General features: G+C 45.8%; 1 protein-coding gene across 1 annotated transcript in view; it reads right to left on the minus strand.

Moving 5' to 3' along the window:
• Window positions 1-7,585, minus strand: part of MIB2 (mindbomb E3 ubiquitin protein ligase 2) — a 40,242-nt gene extending 32,657 nt beyond the window's left edge. The window contains exon 1 of the mRNA XM_015648286.2: window positions 7,387-7,585. The gene's annotated coding sequence lies outside the window, so the exon portion shown is untranslated. The remainder of the gene's footprint in view (window positions 1-7,386) is intronic.
• Window positions 7,586-18,516: the final 10,931 nt, after the last annotated feature.

The raw sequence follows: 18,516 nt of genomic DNA on the forward strand, positions 1-18,516 counted from the left end.
CACCTCAGCCACCGGCCCAGGATCTCAGCTCATCCCTGCTGTTTCCAGCCGACTGTTCCTCGGAGCCCTGCAGGAGCACCAGGACTGCCTGCCTGAGGGGTTTGTGAAAACAAAGCCTCTCCTCCATCCCATCTCAGCCGAGAAAGCCGTCCCGGGGTCCCTGGTTCTGTGTTCTTGTTATTGCTGTAGTTATTGTTCGTTTGTTTGCCTGGCTATACTAGTAAAGAACTGTTATTCCTATCCCCAGATCACTGCCTGAAAGCCCCTTGATTTCAAATTTATAATAATTCGGAGGGAGGGGGTCTACATTCTTTCATCCCAAGGGAGGCTCCTGCTCTCCCTAGCAGACACCTGTCTTCTAGAACCGAGACAGCATTCATGCCAAAAATCTTAAATTCACACAAATACAGTCGCTATTAGATGAAAACAGAGCAGAAAACTAGCAAAACACTCAGGAAATCAATATTTTTGACCCACCACCACATGGAGAGTGCCTTGCAGCAGAGAAGCTGTGGCTGCTCCATCCCTGGAAGTGTCCAAGGCCAGGTTGGACAGGGCTTGGAGCAACCTGGGGTAGCAGAAATAAGATGGGCTCTAATGTGTCTTCCAACCCAAACCAGTCTGGAATTCCACGAGATTCCCCTGAAAAGCCACAAGGCCTCAATGACACTTTTCTTCCCTTCTTGTGCAGGGAATTTTGTTTGGACTAAAATTTTGCAAAATGGCATCACTGGCATAGGGGAGGGAGAGAGAAGCAGATGCTGCTTTTGCAGCTTAATTACCAACAGGAGATAAACAAAGCCTTTTTACTGATAAATCAGTCTGAGCTGAAATTAAAAAAAACAGACAAGGGGCAGCTGCCACTGGTGAAATCAACCAACCAACCAAAAAAAAAACAAACAAAAAAAAACCAAACCAAACCAAAACAAAACAAAAAAAAAAACCCCAAAAAAACCTACCAAAAAAACCCACCTGCATGAGGTGAAATAATTTCCAGGGCCCAAACCTCATGTGCTCCCAGAGTATATTTAACTGTATTACATAAACAGAATAAAACAGGTGATTAATAAGCCTTTGCTCTTGTCATTCCAGCATGAGAGCAGGCACATCCTGAAACACAGGGAGGAAATGCTAAAAATAACCAGACAGGCCCAGAGTCCCCACCGAGCATTTTATCTCTGCAATCTACACTTGGCCTTTACAAATGCCAGCCCATTGATTTGTTTTGCCCAAACTGAATTTTCCATTCCATTTTATGCTGGTTGCATTTTGGCACTGAGTTGTTCCTTTTCCTTTCAGTTAATATTTGAGTAGTTCTCACTCTGCTTTTCCATCTATTCCTTCACATTGTTAAAGGATGCAGGTCTAAAGGAAGCCCCAGGAAATCTATTAATATTCAGGAGCAGTACCTTTGTGCAAACTCTTCATTCCAGCATTCCAGTTATCTAAAAGATGGGCATCAACCTCATAGTAAATGATCTAAATAAATGAGGTGGAAGAAGTTAGAGAGAAATTACAAATCTTAAACTTTAGGTTTGTTGTGTGTGAGTATGGCAGGACCCAAAACCTGCAGTGGACACAAAAACTGAACTGAGCTGGCCTTGAACCTTCAGTTTAACTCAAATTTCAACCCCCCTGTGATGACCATGGGCACAGAAAAGTAAACCTGCTCCAAAAACTTAACACTGATCTGCACAAAATCCAAACTGGCTTCATTACTGAGAGATGTGGACTGAAAAGGGCTTTTTGTCAGCAGTGAGTAACAGAATTAATTAAAAGAAAGTGACAGTGATCACCCAGGAGCAAAGACACAGCACAATGTTTTTCATGAATCAGCTCTGTGCTAACTGCAGGACTAAACCATGAAATGAACCTGGATTGCACAATGGTCAATATTTGCTTTAAAACACTGAAATGCAAACACCACCTTTAGGAAACCACCATAAACCACAAATAAACAGCTGACACAGGCTGCCATCACCAGAAGCTGTGGCACACCACAGGGTACTGGGTTTGCCAGGGATTCACTTAATTTACTTAACTGAAGCTTTTCTGGTTCTCTGGTTTGGATTTATGCTGACAGCACAGGGGGTTTGAGCTGGGGCTAAATAATCAAAGCCTTTTCTGGTTTTCCCACTGAGGCTGAGAGTGCACAGGAATTTGGGAGGGATCAGCCAGGGCACCTTCCCCCGAGTGACCACAGGTGCTCAGCAATAAAAAATGGTGGAAGAAAAAGGAAAAGAGAATGTTTGGAGTTTTTTTGTCTTCCCAAGCAATCCTTGCACCTGAGGAATTCCTTAATTTTACCCTTCCAGTCCTGCTCCCTATCCCACTAGGATGAAAGGGAGCTGCCTGCCAGGATTAACGCACCCCACACAAAAAGGTGGAATGTCACCTGCAGCTCAGGGATGCTCAAAATTCACATTTCTACATCAACATCAATCAAACCCTACAAAAGCACAAGTTCTCTCTACCAGCTTCTACTCCACAGGAAAACTTCAGGCTTCAAATTGCTGAGAACATCACTTGTGTGCCCAGTGGAGAATTAAAAGTGATTACAAGAGAAAGTTCACACTGGGCATCTTGTAGATCTCTCTTATTACATCCCATGAGATAATTGCTCATGAGCCCGTTGAAATTTCCTTCTGGCTTTTGATGAACCATGTTCTTTCCAGGAGGTAGAAAAAACAGCTCCAGCCATTTGCTTTAATTGGAGCCGACAGTTTGCAGATTTGAGCCTGGAGCCTTGGAAAAGCTCAGCAGCTGATGAGAATCCACTTTTTCCTCAATAGCAGATCTGCATGTTAAATTTACATTGCTTTACAGTAAAAACAAATACTCCCTGCCCACACACAGAACCACTAGGTAATGTTGTTTAAGTAAAAAAAAAAAAAAAAAAAAAAAAAATCAAAAAAACAAAAAAAACCACAAAAAAACAAACCGCAATTATTTGCTAAGTTTGAATTAAGGTCTTTGCACAGAAAAAAAAAAAAAGGGGAGAATGGTATTTTAACTTTTCCATGGAAGATCTCTGTGGTAAAGAAACAAACACTCAGTATTACTGCATTGAGTGATTCCTCTCCATCTCCTGCCAGGAATCACCATCACTTTTCTGGCCCTTGACACTAAGAGGTCAATAATCAACCACCTGCATCCCTTGTTTCTGTGCCCAGAACACAGAAAATGCCACAATATTTAAAAAGTTTAATTAAAAAAAAGTTTAATAAAATCAAATAGAACCCACCCAGGTGAGCTAGAAAGTCTCCACTGCTTAAAGAACAAGCTTAACAGATCCATCGGGAAGGGTTTCAGTGCACTTTACCATGCCTCATGGAAAAGGATGGACTAAGTAGCCTCAGCAAGATCCCTTCCAGAACTATTTTCAATCATCTAGAAACAGAGGATCAGACAGAAACATATTCCAACAGTGAGAAATCTGTCTTGGCAGCAGATTTATGCTGTGCTCTTCCTTGACATTGCTCTAATATATTTCTCAGAGGCAAGACCATCTGGCCCAGAGCTGATGGTGTGGAGCCCTGCTAAAGCTCAGGTCTGCATCTCTCTCACACCAGCTATCAACTCCTATTTACTATTAAAATCTGAGTTCAAGCACTTAAACGTACATGAAACCCCAATCTAATGACATGTTTGCCTTGCCTGTCCATAAAGTCAGTAAGTTTCCCCAAAAGTCATTCAAAAATCAAAATCCTGATTTACAGCAGGAGTGAAAAAATCAGGAGGAATTAATTCTGATGCAATGAGAGGTGACTGAATAGTGAGGCTATATAGAACTGTGGCTCTGGAGTAGGGCTGCTCACAGACATTTAGACCCTAGGACCCTCAGCACTGGTGGAACAAGGGGATTAACAAATCCTCTGAGTTAGGAACACAATTTTTCCTCCTCCTCCAATTTTTCCAAACAAAAGGCATCTCTTTCAGCCTGGCACAGAGGGAGCTGGAGCATAAAACTTGCTGGATCTCTGATAAGCCTTGATAGCTCATCCTACCAACTTGAGATTCCCCTTCAGGCTTCCAGAATGGTTAGCACTGCACTCCCGCCTGCTTTCAGCCTGCAACTTGCCCTTTCTGTGCTCTGAAAGCAGATCAGAAGGTTTAAGTCTAATCTCTCCTGACATGCCTTTGGCTAGGCAGGCATGTGGGAGCAGAACAAAGTGAGGAGGAGCTCTTGCCTTCCTTATTCAAGCAAGGTTTGAGGGTCAGCATGTCCATCAATTCACCTCCAGGTCTGTGCATTTTACAGACCCAGATGTCTTCTTTGTGCTCTGGGGACTCTGGAGAATCCAAGAGCACTCTGCAGATGGGAAATGGAGCCATAGGTACACGTGAGATTGGTGGCAGAGCCAGGAACAAAGCTCACACATCCCAACTCCAAGTTCTGTTCTCCACGACCTAGTAACAGGAAAAGAAGGAAGTTTCAACCCCTGATCCAGCATACATCCCTAATTCCCTTGGAATTCCATCAGGGAATGTGGACCAAGGTCTAAGATGAATCAACTGACTATCCTGCCAGCACATCAATGTAACTTCACAGATTGCATTTTCCAGTCTAATCGCTGGAAGACTTTTTCTGTGCTCTTGGAAATTTCAAACACTAGTACAGAGGGAAAAGAAAATTTTTAAATTCTGCAAGTTTCCCAAGAAACAACAGACTCCACTTTCTTTTTGTTTAAGCAGAATTCAATGATCTCTCTCCCATCAGAGCTTCCAGGGAGAATGTATGGAAAGGTGCGCTGGTCTCCCTCTGAGAACACTGTATTATAATTCTGGCCTCTGCAAAAACGCCCTTGACAAGCCATGAATTAGAATCCTTGGAAAACAACCAGAATTCAAACAGGACTCTCCATTCTATCCCTGGAAAACAATAACTGAAGGGAAAGGGCAGGATCAGAGCTACTGTGAGTGGCACAGCCACATTAAGCCCATCTCTGAATCCTGCCAGAGCCCAGGAGCACTTCTGGAGCAGAGATGATGAGCAAGGCAAACAGATTTGATGGGAACAGGCAGGGACAACACAACATCAGAGAGCTGAATTGGGCTGGAGAAAGCCTTCAACTCTGGAGAAACCACCAGGACCAGCCTCTGTGAGCAATAAAATCAAACATGCACAAACACAAGGGAGATGAGCTCGTTTCTGAGGCATCAGCCACAGCTCTGAGCATTCTGTGCTCCTGGAGCCACCCATTTTCTAGATCAAGGCAGCTTAAAAAGCCATGGACATACCCCTTCCCAAGAAAAAGGGAAGGCAACAACTGCAGCCATCACACTTACAGTACTCCCACAGTTTTTTTGCAGTTTCCAAGACATTTGACAAAGTCTTAGTGGTAAAGGCATCCCAGTTCTTCCATACAATCCTAGTAGTGGCCATTGCAGACCAAAGCAGCAGAATAACAGATTCTTCATGCATGAATTTGGCACAGGATTTTCACAACCACAGAGCTCCAAGCATGCACTCAAAATAAATGTCAAAACATGATGCCATACAGCAATATCAGAATAAGCAGACAATTGTGCCGAGCCAGATATCACACAAATATGAAGCTCCTTCTCATGGCAGTGACTCACAGAGCTATGCTGTGCAAAGAGGAAGGGATAGGAAACACATTTAACTTTGTGAAACCCAAAAAGGGAATAACTTAAGAAAAACAGAATCTGTGGTGATGCTGTTAAATAACAGCTGGGAAGCTGTTAATAATGCTGCAGGCACCCTACAGGAACTCCTGCCCTTTCACCACAGAATTAAATCAGTCTGAAAAACAAGCATAGGGTACTGACGATACACCAGTGGTAGAGGTGAGACTACAGAGAGTTACCTGACACCCAACTTCTGTCCTGTAAGTTAAAAAAGAACATTTTAAGGAACCACCATGTGCCCAAAAGATGTCACCTGCTCCAGACACCTACAACTCAGAGCAGAAAGCAAAGCTCAAAACAGGGCAAGAACCTCTCCAGCTCTGCCCAGGCTGTGGAAGCTTCCCCTTTCTCATCTCCATTATCTACTTGTCACACAGCATCATTCCCATCATAAAAATGTGGGATGTGGGTTATTTACAGGAGCTGCATCCCTTGACAATTCACTCCTCCAGATCCTGAAACCATGAATGAAAAATTCAACAGGTAATCAAGCACGGAGGAAGGTCCTAGAAGGATGAACACATCATTCTTCATAGCAAGCAGTTTCAGGAAACCATGGAGCTGCTAAACAGAGGAGTATGGATGCTAAATATGAGCAAAATATGCCTGTGGAAAAGAAGGCTGCATAACTTTCTCAGTCTCACCTGAGAAAGTGGCCTGGGAAATCATAAGGAGGAATTAAAACAATCCTCAGAGACAGAAGACAGCCTTGCAGGTGCTGTTTGTCAGTTTCTTGTTTTCTTGCAAGAGAAGGTCGAGGGGTGGTGTACCCCACTGACCAATGATGATGATGTGTTATTTTACTAACCAATAAGAGTTTTACTTTTCTGTACATATCGGTCTATAAAAGAAGATCTGAGGTAATAAAGAGGAACTCTCCTGTTCAACTCACAAGAGAGTCTGTGTCATTCTTCTCACTGTTCACAATAGAGTGACAGAGGAGAAATAAAAATGGTATCTCATTTGAACCAAATACACTCCTCCTATAGCAACAGAGAAGTGCAGAGCATGTCATGAGGCTCTTAGCCAAAAAGAGAGAAGGTTCAGCAGTAAAGCCAAGCTCAAATGACCTCCATGAAGGTGAGCCAGGGCTCACTTGTTTCTCAGTGAGGTAGAAATCAGAATTTGTGACATTACAGAAAGTAATTCTACAGCTGAGCATGGGCAGTGAAATGAGAACAAACACCTTCAGTGCCTCCAGTGCAGCTGCACCAGGGTTCTCTGGGTTTAGTCTGGGTTTAGTCTGGCCCTTTCTGCCTCCATTCAGGCAGACTGGAAATACAGAAACACAGGACAGAAAAAGCCACATGTGCCCTCAGCTCCAAGCTTCTTTCTCCACACACTCCATGGACAATGAAATTCCCGGCAGGAATCACGGCCCCCACCTCAGCCAGCCAGGCCTTACCTGCAGTACCTGTTGGGGAGCAGGATGGGTGTTCATACCCTCCAGGGCAGCCAGGAAAACACCAAGGGACCTGGAGCAGCAGCAGCGGGAGGGCGAGGCCTCAATCCCGGCCAAAGGTGCCAGAAACACCCGGGCTAAAGCGGCCAGAACCAACCGAGCTAAAGCGGCCTCAATCCCGGCTTAAGGTGACGGAACCACCCCGGCTAAAGCAGCCAGAACCACTCCGATAAAGGGGCCAGAATCACCCCGGTAAAAGGGCCAGAACCTCCCCGGCCGCTTCCAGCTGCCCAATTCTGAGGGGAAAGACCCGGGGAAAGACAGGCACGTACCTCAGCGCTAAGGCTGACCCGAGGATCCCCAGAGTCACAACCCCAGCGCTGCGCTCGCCGCCGTCCCTCCTCCATCCCCACAGCCGCGCCCGGGCGGGCGGAGAACGCGGGTGAGGGGCTCGGCTGGGCGCCGGGGCTGCGATCCGCCCTTATCCCGGTAGGTCCCGCTGTGGCTGTGGCAAACCCCCCCGCCCCGAAGCCGGGCCGTGTCCCCTGAGCCGAGCCGTGTCCTCGCGGTGTTGCTGCAGCAGCCGCAGCTCGGCCTCGGGGCCGCCCCGCCTGCGCTCCCGCGGGCAGCCGGGAGCCGTAGTTCTGCTCCGGGCGCTCCGACTACAACTCCCGAGAGCCCAAGGGCAGCCCACGACGAGACCCCGGCCCGTCCTGGCTCGGAGATGAGGGGAAAGGTTCGGGACAGTGTTTGGTTTGCCCGGGCGGAGCGGCCGCGCAGCCCTCGGGAGGGGATGGGGTGAGATGCGGGAGGGGTGCTCGTGCGTAAATGCTTGAGTGTTTGGGGTTTTTGGAATCACCCAGTCCGACAAGTCCTTGGTTTCGCTCCATCAGATGTTAAAAGACTGGGTTTAGATTGGATATTAGGGGGAGGTTCTGCACTGTGAAGGGGGTGAGGCACTGGGAGAGGTCGCTCAGGGAAGGTGTAGATCACCCATCCCTGGAAATGTTCATTGCCAGGGCTTGCAGCAAGCTGGGATAAGAGAAGGTTTCCTTGCCTATGGCAGGGGGTGGAAGGAGATGATCTTCAAGGTCCCCTTCCAACCCAAACTGTTCTGTGATTCCATTAAGGGAATTCATGTCTTTGTTCAGCAGGCGGGCTTTTAAATCCGCCTCCCACTGCCTGCCCCAGCCTTCTGCCTGGAATGAGATCATGGATGGCTGAAGTGCCACCACATGTGAACCTGAACGCCTGAATCATGGAATGAGTTGGGTTGGAGGGGATCACCCAGCTCCAGCCCTCTATCGTGGACAGGGACATCTTCCACTACGCCAGGTTGCTCCATCCAGCCTGGCCTTGAACCTTAAAGCATAGGACTATTACTTTTATATTACCTTCAGAGGCAGTTTAGGAGTTTGGATTATGTCTGTGATGATAATAGTGATGACAGTGTTCATATGACTCTCTCCTGTCAGGTGCAGGACACACAAACTCTGCTGACTTTGCCCCTGGTGAGCTCAGAGAGACACTCTGGTTAAGTGAGGTAATACCTTGCCAGCATTAATGTCTTGCACTCACAGTAGGGATATGGCAGCAAGGTCACAAAAAACATGCCCTGTGCCACCCCAGTCCATCAGGATCACCACCAGAGCCCTGGAACTCAAGCAGAGGGAAGAAGGACATCAGGCAGCAGCCTCACTTCGGGCTTGTGGAGACTGAAGAGAGCAAATTTCTCAGACAGTGTCAGGCCACAGCAGCTGTTACCCTGAGTTTTATGGCTACAGGGTACATAGGACCTGTCCAAAAACAAGCTTGTCACTGCCACTTGATAAAACCAAACAGGAGGACTCAGTGTCCCTTGTCCTCTGTGTTGCGTAAAAGTGATGTTGGCCAGGCCAGCTAAACACACAAAATGTGGAGAAATGTGATCATGGAATGAAGGAATTGATCTGCCTTGGTCCTGACACAACTACATTTCATGTCAGCCTTTGGCCAGAAGGTGAAAAGTGAGTGCTAGGAAATATGTGTTCAGTGGGTCTGAACACGCTGTGGTGTTCCCTCTCTCAGCTTGATTTTTGCCAGGCAGATTTATGTTAATGGAAATATAAAAATAAATTTTTATCACTGCAGGTGAGTGCAGCCAACACCAATTGTCCTACAAGATCTGTTCATAGAGTTTTGGGCTCACTCAATAAATACCAAGATAATTTAGGCCTTACTTTTGCCAGTGCTTGTTCTAAACAGGAGCTTGCACATCCAGGCTGTCAGTTATGTCAAGTTGGGTTTTTTTCCAAGCTAATTTCTCTTTGAAAAATAAAAATAAAAATGAAATATTTAAAAACTTATTTTAAAAATTAGAATTCTAACTAATCTCTCTTCAAAAACAAAACTAAAAATTAAATTAAATAGTTTAAAATAAAAATCAAGCTACTCTCTTTGAAAAATAAAATTAAAAAGAAAATTGACTGTTTGCAAAGTTACCTTCTTAGGCATCATCAGCCCAAAAAACAATGGGTCAAAATGCAGCAATGAAAACTCCAGTTGGACGTTAAGGAAAATCTGGGCATTGCTGTTGCTGCTGGACACGAAATGAGTCACACAGACGCAGGTTGAGGTGTGGTGAGAGAAAAAGAGCTTTATTTTCTTTTCTCAGTATTTATACGTTTCTGACCACGGCCAGGGATTGGATAGTCATGTTAACACCTTTCCAACTGCACTGGCCGTGAGAGATGTCCATCAAAAGACATGTATCAGAAAGAATATACATATCTATGTTTACAGTCACTGTCCTGGGAAAGTTTTTAGAAACTATGTCAACAAGATTGAAAAACTTAGTTTTCAGGGCAACACATTGCAACATTTACTGCAACGGGCTGGAGTTGCACAGCACTGAATACTGGGGAGAAACCTCCGCTCTTCTGTGTCCCTACTCCAATTTTCCAAGGATTTTAGCAGGAATCGTTCTTTGCCCACTGGATGTCGCTGTTCCACAGAAATATTCATGGACTATTCCTTCAGCACCTTCTGTCAGCCATGGAAGCCTCTCCAGAGTCAGCCAGGCTATGTGGATTTATCCCTGTGAAGCTGCCTTTTTTCCTCCAAAAGAAATCTCCTTAATATTTTGCACCTTCCAGACATGGCATATGGAAAACTTGGGCCACTTGATCCCTTTGTGATGTTCTCTTGAAGGTGAACATTTCATGGGATAAAAATATATTGGAGGGATAAAAATATATTGGTCATTGAGGGGAAAACAGGCTGCCCAAAATGTGTTTTCAGGACATACAGAGAAAAATAATCCCCTTACTGTTTTGCATGCTTAATACAGGGGAAAAAATTAGTTTGGACGATCCTCTCCTTAAAAGCAGAGCCTGGAAGTGGCAGCAGGAGCCACTGATGTTGCCTTCGGAGGCAATGACCTGGATAAAGCAGCAAAGATGAGTATGCTCCCACTTTTCAGGGAAAAATCAACAATATTTATAGCTCAGCTCAGTCTCAGAACAAAGCAAAGTGACCTACATCTCTCCAGTGCCCAGCTTTGGGAATTAACTTTGAGGAAATTCAGTTCCACATTTAGGTCTCTCTCCTCTGAAGCAAATGGAACCACAGCTTAATAGAATTTAAGCCCAAAGGGGATTCCTCTTTATTCCCTCCCAGCAGTTTTTAGCACTGAAAACAACTGGAAAATGTAGCAAAAAGAATAATTAACGGTAGGAGGACCTGGCAGGTGACTGACCCTATGTGGGATAATCACCTGTGACAGCAGTTCTGCTCTTTGAGGGGCTCTTCCCCCTGTGGCTGCTCCACACAATACCTAAGGCAGGATTCCTCCAATGCTCAGCATCACTGAAAAATCAGGAAAACTGTATCAGTCTTCTGGCCTTTGCTGGGTGTCCCAGCAATGCCAGCTGGAAAACTGGCTGAATTCTGGGATGGCTGTGCCCAAAGCCCAAGATTTTGTGGAGGAGTCTAATAGAGAAACAAAACTGGTAATAAATTGCTAAATATCAAGTTCTGTGCCAGCACTCTGCCCACTTCCCCAGAAGCACATATGAAAAAAAAGAAAAAAAGAAAAAAAAAAAAGCAAATTCCCATTAAGTTATTTCATGTGTTTCTGACTGTGGGGTTAAAGGATTTCAAAATCAGAAATGTCTTCTCAGCCTTCCCTCTCTAATATGGTTTATTTGTTGCACTGGAGGAGCACAGCATATGGAATTCTGTCCAATTCAAACAGGCAAGGGAAGCCTGTCCATGGTTCTGTAATTAGCTGGTGGTAGTGACAGCAGGCATCTTGGCTTCTTTATTATTTTAAAATTCTCAGCACTGTGCAGTGGGATGATTTTCTACCAGCTTGGAATGCTAATGGGTGGGAAAGCCTGGGAGCAGAGCAGCATCATACTGCATTGACAGAGCCTTCAAAATCCCAAAGTGATCCTGAAATCAGTGGGATCACACCAGCCCTGAACCTGAGCCCAGCCACAGAGTACACAAGGAAACCAATCCTCCATTTTTTATTTTTTTCCCCCTCTGCTGCTACAGTTATTTAAGCAACTTGCTCGTGTACCTGAGTCGAGGCCTGTGTGGCTGTAAATGAATATTTGGCTTTGTTCCTGGAGAACTGGGTACTTGTGCCTCCCTGTCTGTGGTGCACACACAAGGATTTTATGAATGGTGCTCATGCTGTAATTCTTGTCAGGGTCTGTCCTAAATCAGAGTTAATTTTTAAAAGTGAAACTGCACACAGCAACCATGCACAAGGATTTTATGAATAGTGCTCATGCTCTAATTCTTGTCAGGTCCTGCCTTAAATCAGAGCTAATTTTTAAAAGTGAATCTGCACACAACAACCCCACTCTTTCAGTCCTTGATGAACCCCTTGCAAGGCCAGGTTTGGCGATTTTTACAATCACTGGTTTCTGCTGAAAACCCAATTCATGAAACCCTGGTGCTATCTCAGGCCCTGGGAGAGTCACCAGCAGGGACATCCCATCTTTGCTGCAGGAATGCTGAGGAAGGAGACATTGCAAGGCTGCTCATTCCCCATTCTCCACTCCTGTGGTGCCCAGGGAAGGGGATTCACCAGCATTCCCTCACAGGGTTCCCTCTTTTCTATCCACACACCAGGACAGAGAATCTGGTGGGAGCAAACTGCAGAGAGGAGTGTGAGATGCTGACGTGTCCCTTTGTGCCGAGCTGAAGGCAGGGAGGACGTGCCAATGGCAAATAAAGAAGGAGCAGGAGAAAAGGGGAGCAATTTGCAAAGTTTCAGAGAGAAAAAGCTGGAATTTCAGCATAATTGTCCTGTGTGTGTGCTCCTCAGGGTGTTTAAATGCACTGTAGGTCTAAGCCTGCACTACCCATCCCTGCATCATCTGCAGAAGAGGAGCTTGAATTACTTTGCCCTAAAGGGTTTTTTTTCTTGTCTAAATGATAAAAGGAGGGCTGGGAGGACTTTCCACAAGATTTGTTATTGAGTATTATGTAAGAAACAGAGTTGGAGGTCCTTGAGGTAGACTTTGCAGGCAGTGCTGGTTGGAAGGAGCGTTTTTGTGCAGCTGAATTGGCTGCTGTGTCTCCAGCCATGGGATCTGGGAGAGTTGAAGGAACTCCTGCAGATTTTATCTCCCCACAACAGCCCCATTGCACGGGGAGACAAATCAACAATGTGCCTCAAGACTTCTGGGCTGCTCAGACAGGAAAATACAGGCAGGTAACAACTTCTTAGTCAATCTAATACTTCTTGTGTTTAGAGGTCTTTCTGTAATTAGCTTATTGTCAGCTTGATTGTTGGCCACAGAGAATTTTTGACCGGTTAATTTAACAGAACAGGAGCTGATTTCCGTTTTTATGGCTTTGTGTTGTTCTCCTTATCAGAGTCTTGCTACTAAAGACATCCACTCCTGCCAGCTGGAGATGGATCCCTGGAAGGAGGCTGCTGAATCCACCTTAGGAAGATTCCCAGATAGTCCCAGGTCGTCTCATTGTTTCTGAAAACAGATGTGAACCTCCACATCTCTCTGGCAAAACCCTTTGGACTTTGTTCCCATTATCCATGTGCAGGAAAAATGCTGAATGGGATTTTCAGAACCTCCAAATGCATAGTTCAGGGAAGTCTATTCTATTTAAAACCAACAATGATTAAGCAATGTCTAAAATCTCACCCTAAATCTGTTGATGGCTACAGTTGGCACACAGTGACAAAGCAGAGATGACTTAAACTCTTGGCTTATTGGAGTATTAAAAACCAGACTGAAACCTCCCTGGCTGACACCTCATGTGTAGAAATGCCAGCTTGAGTTGCTCATAAATGATCTTTCCAGCTTGATGTGTCATGGATATCTGCAGAGCATGAAGTCAGACAATGCAGCCCTGTGTCCAAGTGATGAGGCTGGCTGATCCTACAGAATGCATGCACAGGCATGAAGCTTCCCCTGGAAAAACACCTGAGTGAGATCATGAGGAATTCTCATCTCTCTGTCATCCTGAGGTGCCACAGGGTGCAGCAGAACATCCTGGAAGAGGGCCCAGAACAGATTTGCTGCTGAGTGTTTGTGTCAGCTCCACGCTGCTGCTGCCTTTTTGTCCCACCATCACCTGCACTGCCTGCTCAGGCTCCAGCCTGATTAACAACAATTTAAAAATTCTTTATTTTCCCCAGAAATTCCCCCCACAGCAACATGGTGACAAATTGCACTTCACCCACAGCCAGGAGAATGTCTGCACCTCCTGAATGCTGCCTGGTGGTGGTGTGATGAACTTCCGGATGATCCAGGATGGTGGGGCTGAGGCAGACTTTCTGAAATACATTATTGCAAGATGATTCTAGGGAGCAATGTCCTGCAGTCTGTAGAATATGCCTTGCTGGGTTACTGGACTTTGTAAAGCTCAGTAGTCATGTAGGGAGAAAAATTTTTGTGCTCAAATTTGTACAAAATTTGTGTACCAGTGTTTGCCTTTCTGTGGAGCAGTTTTTCTCCAGCCAGAACAGAGCTTGTGTAGAATAGGAGGAAACTGGAATAGAGGAAATCCTAGAGAATAGAGGAAATCCTAGAAGAATAGAGAATAGAGGAAATCCTAGAGAAAATAGAGAAAATCCTAGAGAAAAATTCCTTCACTCTGAAGGTGAGGAGGGCTCACATCCATGGCTGCAATCAGTCCTGCCAATCTTTTCACCCCTGAGCAGGAGTTCAAACAACTTTTTCTACTCACTTTCCTTTGGAATGGGCAGCTGAGACTTTATCTATCTTATCCACATGCAAAGGCTCCTCCTAGCATCTCTGCTTTTGCCCTGATACTGAGACTGAAGGATGCAATCGAAGAAGAAGAGCTCCAGCCACCACAGATTTGGCTGCCTGATGCTCCAGGGCTGAGCAGAGCCCAGAGCTGGAACTCCCAGGTCCTTCAGTTCGTGAGCAGAGGCTCACAATCCTTAATTAAAGGGCTCCCCTCAGAGCCCTGCAGGCATGAAGCCAAGGAGGAATTTGGGAATACATGGTGTCTGTCCTATAAGGGGGGTGTTTCTGGAACCCTGAGAGAGGCAGAAGCAGCAAATTCAGCAGCACATCAACAAACCAAAAATCCCTTTGCTATTGTTCGCTGTTGTTTTCTGGCACACTGCATTTTTATTACCTTTGGAAGATGGAATGTTCCTTGGCTCTAATAAGAATGTCTGAACCTTGAAAAGGCAGTAAAAGCGAACAGGCAATTGGGTCACAGGCTCTGAGCGTACTGTGATGCATTTTCTAAGCAGAGTATGCTCCCTGCTCCTTGTTCGGTTTCACCCCTCTGAAGCCAATTTTTATTGCTTTTTGATTAAAAACGAACCCAAATCACAGACTGGTCCAGGACTCAAAGCAAGGAAGATTCCCAGTCTAAACTGTAAAAGATGAGGTGAAAGAAAAGGGAAATATGGGGTTTTTTTTCCAGAGGATCTAAGATGGAATAGTTCACATGGTAGAAGTTTTTGCACTGTAAATTCTTGGAGTAAAGATTATTTTTTTAAGGAATAAAGAGTTTCTCTCAGTTTCAATATTTTCACTCTGGGAGCTGATATTTTAAGGTAAGTACCAAATAACTGCCAAAATATCCAGACACTCAGTAGTTGTGGATCTCCTTGTGCTCCAGTTTCTATGGAAAGGTCATCTAGATGATGGGTTTTACCTTGTAACTCAAAAAAAACAATGTTTATGCCTCATTTTTCTCCACCATTCTCCTTCTCTTGTATCATGACCATGCCCAGAGTTTGCTAAGGGTTCTGGGATCTCAAATCCTCAGTTTTAGGAACAGCACAGATGACTCAAAGGACATCCGTCGGCTTCGGGAAGAGAACTCAGAGCACTGAGCCAACGTGTCGTGAGATGAAAAATAATTTCAACAACACATCCTGAGAAATAGTCCCATCAGTTCCCTGGGCCTGCCTTTAATGAATTCTAATTGGAAGCTGTCACTTCTTCTAATGGGAAGACAGGAATGCTTCAGCTCTTCCAGCCCTTAACCTTGGAGACACCGAGATGAGATCTGTCCCCAGGAATGGTTAAATTTTATGGTATTTTTGCACCTGGAGGAAATTAATTAGGAATTTCTGTGTGGGGAAGGGCAGGCACCTCCAGGAGTGCTGGTTCCTCTCATGCTCTAAATCCATGTACATCAAGGTGTCCACTAAAGAACTCTTTCAAACATTCATGCCTGTCATTTCTCATCCTCTGGACTCCTGCCTCAAATTCCTCCCCTGCTCAGCCTATTTCATCCCACATTTGTGCACTGGATTCCCAGAGCAGGTTTCCCAACAAGTCAGATCCAAATTCCATAAAGCCTTTAGGGTGAGTGTCCAGTGTGAAAGGGTTGTGGATGTTGTCCATTTATCTGTAGGTTTATAAAACTGCAACCCCTAAACAATCCAGCCTCCCCTCTGCCTTCTCCCAGCATATTCCTTCCATCCATTTTTTTCAGCCACTTGGTTTCTTGACAGCATTTACATAACCTGGCTGAAAACACTCCCACAGCCGATTAAATGCCTGCTATGGAATCCAAAGCTCTGATTTAAAAGGCTGGAGCTTTCTAGCACTGCACTACTTGAACAGATGGTTAATACTCACGGTTTGTTCTACAGGATAGAAAGTGGCATTTTCTTTACAAGTACATACACCCCAAGCTTTCCCATGGGAATTGCTTGTTTTGTTCAGATTATTATTTTAAAACTGTCATCACATGAGATCACCCACTAGATTAGAGGGAGCAACAGGAGATGATCAGATAATCATTGAGGCACAAAGCATTTTGAGTTGGGTTTGAAGGGAGCTGTTACCTATGGTCAATTTGCTTGAGAGCTCAGAGGTCTCTCCTCCTCTGTGTCTTCCTAAAAATACTCGTGCAGACCTTTAGAAATATGGGATGTTGTGAGAATTTGCACAAGGAAGATCACGCATGAAGCAAAGCCTTTGGGGTCTCACTGGATTTAAATCTGGTGCAGAAAATATGGGGTTAAATCTAAACCTGAGTTTATTGCAGGAGTAAAGTTATTTATTACAAAAGTAAAGTGCCTGCTCACAGAAATTCTGTCAATCAAATCTTTCTCAGATAAATATTCCCTAATCCAGATTTTAACCTTTTCTGGACTCCTCTCTGTCAAAAACCTCAAAAACTCAGTGTTTCTTAGGCAGGAGTCAGCACACAAGGAAGTAATTAATGAGTGCAGGAGGGAAAAAAAAAAAAAAAAAAGAATGTGCTGAATAGAGGCAAAATTGAGACTGAAACCCTCATCCCATGGGCTGCCTGCTCAGTCCTCAGGATGCAGATAAAAGACATTCCAGCTCCTGACAAACTGCCTGAAGAGATGGTGGAGCATTCAGCATCTCTCAGGGTTGGGTGTTTGTGTAAAGACACAGTTGGACAGTAAATCTGTCTGCTGCAGTGGAGTGTCTTGAACTGAGTATCTGGGAATCAGCAATGAGGTTATCCCTGGTCCTACACACACCCAATCCATGGCAGACAAATGCTGCCGTGAAACATCGCACCACATCTGGTTTTCAGAAATAACTGCAATAATGAGTTAATTCATTAAGGAAGGCCTATAATGTTTAGTGGAAGCTGCACCCAGAGCCAGGACCATCAGCCAAATCACCCTGTTTCCAGCAGGCTGAGTCTCACCCAAGGTTTGGCAGAACAAATCCACTTAAATCCACTTAAAATGCTTGGGGTGGGGGAAATCCTACCATAAAAAAGTTACTTTGGATAAATCATATCCTTACAGGAACACTGTGCCTCGGTTTTCTTCACAACGAGGGTGACAGAAGTGTCACTCAACTAATTCCCAGCAGTGCTGTAAAGCTCAATTAATTAACATTTATGAAACCACCATGCACAATTCTTAGAGGGGAATTGCTGCTGAAGAACTGTTGTGATTGTTGCTTATTCCCCAGGCACCTGAAAGAGGGAACGTGACAGAATTCCAGAAGAAATATCCTTGTGAGCTCAGACAAAAGATGAGCCAATCTAACAGTCAGGGTGTTGGTGCAGAGAAGATTCATTACAAACCAGGGGGTCTTAGATCTGAGCTCAGATCACAGGCAAGCCTCCAGGAGCTTTGTCTGTCCCATGAGGTAAAAAATCATGGAATGGTTTGGGTTGGAAGGGACCTTTAAAGGTCATCTTGTACATCACACACCTGGGTTAAACCAACTGGGCTCTGCCAGAAGAGAAGAGCCCACGTGGAGGGCATGTCCAGAACACCTCGGAATCCCTCATTCCTGTAAGTGTCGAAGGCTGGGTTGGACAGGGATTGGAGCACCCTGGGACTGTGGAAGATGTCCCTGCCCAGTGCAGGGTAATGAGACGAGCTTTAAGATCGCTTCCAGCGCAAACCATTTGGAAAAAGCCAAACTCACAGCCTTCTCCTCATGCCGCCCTCCTGCCTTTACCAGCTCCTATTTTCCCGAGGAGAAACCACAGCTTTTAAAGAGCTCTCGTGAGGATGCTCTCCCGGTTAATCCATTCCCGTGTCTCTCATCCATCTCCCGTTAGCAACAGGTGCTGGCAGCTCGTTTGGAGCAGGGAACACGGGGACGACGGGGCTCCAGGTGATGCCTGGTCCCGGCGGTGGCAGAGGGAGGCGGACGGGAAGCTGGTCCCTCGGGGGGGCCGCAGGGCTCGGGACTCTGTTGTCCCCCCCGGTCTCCCTCTGTCCCTTCCGGTCCCCCTCTGTCCCCCCGGTCCCCGCAGCCCCTCCCGCCGCCGAGGGAGGACTCTGGGCCGCCGCAGCCCGGATGCTGCCGCCGCCGCCGCCGCCGCGTTCCTGGCCGTTCTCCCGGCCCCGCTGCCGCCACTTCCTCCAGGAGCTGCTGGCGGGGGAAGCCGCGGGGAGGGGGCCCAAGATCTTCTCCTCCTCTCGCCGGGTTATTTTTTCCGGTGGCTGCTCCAGCGGGGGAGGTGGGAAGAGCCAAAGGCGGCGGTACCCCCTTCCCGCC

The sequence above is a fragment of the Parus major genome, chromosome 21, assembly GCF_001522545.3.
Source record: "Parus major isolate Abel chromosome 21, Parus_major1.1, whole genome shotgun sequence".
Classification (NCBI taxonomy): Eukaryota; Metazoa; Chordata; class Aves; order Passeriformes; family Paridae; genus Parus; species Parus major.